Raw genomic sequence first — 5095 nt, 5'->3', positions numbered from 1 at the left:
TTCACTGCTAGAATTTGCATTTCATTCTTCTTTAGATTGCTTAACTGCTGATACTTTTTATATATTTGCTGTTCATTTCTTTCAAGAATGTTTATGATTGCCCATTAAAGAATTTTTACATGGCTGCCCTGAAGTCTTTATAAGATCATTCCAACATCTCTTTCATTTCAGCATTAGCATCTATTTAAATTTTATTTTCTTTCTGTGTAAAACCTTCTTGATTTTTTATTTGAGTGATTTTTATCAATGGAATCCTGAATATTTTCACCCTATATTATGCAAATATAAATGTTGTTTTAAGTCTTGTATGTTTTTTCTTTACTTTTAATTTAATTCTTCAGGAAAAAAGGACAGGTGATTATTGACACAGAGATGTTGAAAACCACATTCCTATTTGGCCTCCAATGACACCCAGGGTGGAGAGAACCCTTTGTTACTGCTAATTAGATGATGGAGCTTCAGATTCCACATGGTCTCCACTGACACAGTGGTCAAGAAGGTCTTATTACCATTTAGAAGATCTCTGCCTAATCTTTCCTGAATACTATTCTTGTGGTGTTTTAACACCTTGTTACAACCTTGTGAAGGTTAAGTCCAGGTTCATCAATCAACTTTGCTGGTGTGGATAAGGCAGTGGTTATTTCTATATCTATGCTGTTTGATGTATTAGAAAAGTAATCATTTAAACATTTTTTTATCTTGTGAGGTGGCTCATTTTCCAGTTTTCTGCCTAAAAAAATCATGTTTTGTTTTTGTGTCTGCACTAATTAGTGTTTGCAGATGGCTGGCTTCTTGAGCTCCAAGTCTGGGATTGAGGCAAAGAGAACACTCATGGATTCAGGGATTTCATCACTGTGTTCTTCAATTTCTTATTCTTATTCTTAGCCTTATTCTTCTGTGGTATTAGAGTTTGAACCCAGGGGCATTCTACCTCTGAGCTGTACCACTAGCTCTTTTTAAACTTTTTTAACAGAGTCTCACTAGATTGTTAAAAATCTTGCTACTGCTGAGGCTGGCCTTGAACCCACTATCCTCCTGTCTCATTCTTCCAAGTACTGGGACTACAGGTATTAATTACAGATTTACAACCATGCCAGCTCAGTTATTCCTCAACTGCTAAATTCCCTAGATAATCTACCATGTTGTCTCCTGCTTTTAGATTTTCTTAAATGTTTGTGGTATATATAAATGTTAATAGTTATAAACTGTACCCTGCTCACTCTCTGCTTCTGGCCTTTGTGATGTGAGAGCAAAGCTCTTGCTCTCTCTATCCTTGCTTTCTCCTGCCATGCCCTGAAGTCCTAGACTTCAGTTTCACATGGACAGAACTTGGAATCTCCAGAATAATTGTGAGCAAATAAATCTTTATTCCTTTGAGTTGTGTGATCGGTTATTTTGGATTACAGTGGTAAAAATGTTGACCAGGACATTAGTGGAACTTTTAAGTCAGTCTCTTCCTAGACAGTAGTTGCTAAGAAACAAAACCAAACAAACAAAAAAAATCTGACCTTTTAAAATGGGAGATGTGTGTGTGTGTGTGTGTGTGTGTGTGTGTGTGTGTGTGTGTGTGTAAAGTACAGCCAATTTTTTGATGCTTAACTCAAATGCATCTATCTGCTTTTGCAATTTTTACTTATTCAACTAAGGTTGCATAGACCCTGAAACTAAAGTTTAGCTTCTAAAAATTCCCTATTGCCAAACTCTTTGGTATTTAATGAGTTAAATAAGCAGTTGTTTCAAATATTGTAACAAAATACTGGAAAAAAGTCTCATATTATGGTGCTTTGTAATAATTTGTTCATAATTGCCACAAGAGATATGTTTAGGCTGTAAGATTTTAAATGAGCCACTATGTTGGTGGGAGAGGTAGAAAATCTCAGAATTTCTAGGTTAAGAGTGATATGTGTCTCCTCCATGGATTTATGAGAGGTTCTCAAACTTATTTAGCTTAATGTCCTCTTTTTAGAAAAAAAAATTCAGCATCTTAATTGAAATCTTCATTCTTTAAGCAAGTAAATAGAAAGATTCAGAGGTAATTTCCATTCGTTTTTGTATCTATATGTTATTCTAGCCTCCTCTCCAACATTGGGACCCTGCAACAGAAAGTTCCCAGAAAGTAGAGTGAGGGCCATATCACATTCTTCAGGGCCTAGCTGATAGTAGGCAATCAAAATATTTGTTTAATTAATGGGAAAAAATGTTGTTTTACAATAATCACTGGTCTTTTTAGAAATTGATTAAAAAGCCACTTCTATTGATACAGACAAACATTTTTTCAAACAGAAGTAAAGAAAAAATTCAGACCTCTGGTGACTCTTCTTAGGAAGAACATTATCTGTCACTTCAACTCCCACACAAGGAACAATCTGTAGATAATGAATGACAGATCTAAATACTCCCTACAAGTGAAAGGGGTGGATTGATAATCCTGGGTTAACATCAGCCAGACTTTTTCATCTTTAACCACTTTTCTCTTTCTTATTTTTGACACTGGACATGTTCTAGGCTGACAGATAAATCCTACAAAATCTATATTTTTCACAGGGTTATGATTTATCAGTCTGGTCAGTAGAAAGGCTGGCATACTGTTCACATTTGGCAAATATCAAGTGCATCTTTTGATCTTTTTGAGGAAACCAAACACCATCAGGGACTTGGCATGTAACTACAACAATTGACCTCCAAAAAAGAGGTGGTAGAGAGGAATAGATAATTCAGAATTTCTAGCTGCACTGCTCACAACTCTCCAACCTCTCCTCACCTTCTTACTCCTTCATTTGGTCCCTCTGGTGCTGAAGGTAATGAGGATGGTGTCAGTGCATCTCAAAATGTGTTTCTTCTACCAGGCATCCATTCTCCCTCTACACCATGTATGTATGCACAGACATTGCACATATATACACATGCGCACACATGCATATACAAATACACCACACATTGTTAATCCCTAGGAAATTGCATGCAAATTGATAATTATATGTTTATATGTAAATTTTCTTGGCGGAAAGGTCTCATGGGCTTCATTTTACTTTTAAAAAACTTGATATAGATAAATTTATTGAATAATAGGCCTCCTAATGTAGAAATAAAGGTGGTGGTGGGACAAAAGGTGGTGATAGGAAAAGATGGGAATTCGTTGCCAACAAGCTAAATTTTGTTTCTTCTGGCAAGTATTGGTAGTCTTGAATAGTGAGAGGCTGAGTGGTTTATAGGTTTCCCCACTGTAATCTTAATAAGGTGAATATTACAATAAAAACAGAACTCAGACAGAAGTCTGTGCTATGCATACAAAAGTGTTGACAAGCAGGGATTGTGAGTGCTGAAAAAGGATATGCCATCTGCCAAAAGGAAATAGCAGAGGGAGAAACTGTCAAGAATCTAATTGGACTGGGAGTGCTTGGAGAGCTGTGTGACAGGTCTCAATATAGACACAGTGGACACTCTTCTGAGCAGATTTAGATAGAAAACAGTCAAAACACGATCTCGGTCATTTCAAAAACATTTATTGCAATCGTGACCAAGACAGGTTCTTTATTCATTAACATTCCACACGAGCTTGTACAATTTATGATATTCTAGAGGAGAGAGACAGAGATTAGCACAACATAGGAAGCAGGTTGGGGAATACATTTACCACAGAGCTCAGTTAGTGGCACTGAGGTCTCAGAACTGGGTCACCTGTGAAACTGGTCTGGTATTTAGGTCTGACCTTAACCAGTTTGTTCAACCTGAACCAAAATGAAGAACAGCCCAATGGCCACCAGCAGAGCTGATGAGTCAGCAGCGTTCAGCCTGATCGTTGGTGATTGGAATGGCAAAGTGGTGAGGCTCCTTGGTAAAAGGAAGTGCAGGTGTCCAGTCTCAGTTGCTGATGGTTGTAGTCCTTGGTTGCCACGGACTCCAGTTGGTTCTCGAGGCATTGCAGTGAGGTGGCAGGCATTGCCTGTCATTCCTGCACTTTGCACCTTGTGCCCAGTGCCTGTGTGTTACCCCTGATATCCTGGGGCCTGTGTATTCTGTGGGAGTTACACTTGTGCACTGCCCATCATGTGTGAGCCAGGACCAGGCGTGCTTTGGGAGTTAAATTCTTTTTTGGCCTCAGTAGAGTCCCTTTTTAAAAATATATTCTTCATACAGATACATCCCCATCTCCATCTACCCCTTTAAAGGAGCCAAACCACTTCAATGGGATGAAAATACTTTTCCTTACAGTTTTGTTAACATTTTAAAATCCAAATATTGTTCAGTATTATGACTCTGAACCACATGTAGTCCAGATATGTTGATAAGATTCAGTTAGGACCAGGTTGAATGAGGCAAAAATAAAGAAGAAAGGGCTTATAAATGGCAGACTCACTAAGTAGGGAGACTTTGATTAAATATAATAAACATCGAATTCATAAAACAGTTTACAGTGATGACTGCGTTTTAATTTTTCAGGGGGGTCAAAGTATAAATGAAAACAAAGCTGAGCAGAAAGGATGGGCTAAGCGGAGATGGAAATGTTTTAGAACTGATATTATTATCAGTTTTATTGCCCCAGATAGCTTTACAATATGGCAATGATTTGTAGGGAACCAGAATGTGCCATCTCAAAATATGCCACTTTGCCATAAAGAATATTTTGAGCTGCAGGAAAATAGGAATCAAAAACACAAAAAGGGACCTCCTAGAGATTCCTTTCTCTAACTAAGCAGAAAATTCTGGGAAAAACAAGGACTTCATGAATTTTCTTCTGGTGCAGTTTTGGAGATGAAAATTCAGCAGAGATGGACTGCACAAACAACCCTTACTCTATTGGTTTCCCTTGAATATTTTCTTTCCACTCTGTGTTGCTCTTAAAGACTAAAAATTAGCTGGGCATGGCGGCACATGTTTGTAATCCCATTACTTGGGAGACTGAAACAGGCAGATCAGGTTCATAGCCAGCCTCAGCTACTTAGTGAGGTTATATGCAAATTAGCAAGACTGTGTTTCAAACTAAAGAATGAAAAATGGGGCTGAGAGTGTATCTCAGGGTAAAATGCCCCTGGGTTCAATTCCCAACACTACACACACACACACACACACACTACATACCACACACATACATACA

Source organism: Muscardinus avellanarius (genome assembly GCF_963383645.1).
Source record: "Muscardinus avellanarius genome assembly, chromosome: 1".
NCBI lineage: Eukaryota > Metazoa > Chordata > Mammalia > Rodentia > Gliridae > Muscardinus > Muscardinus avellanarius.
Note: the sequence above shows the minus strand (reverse complement) of the source record.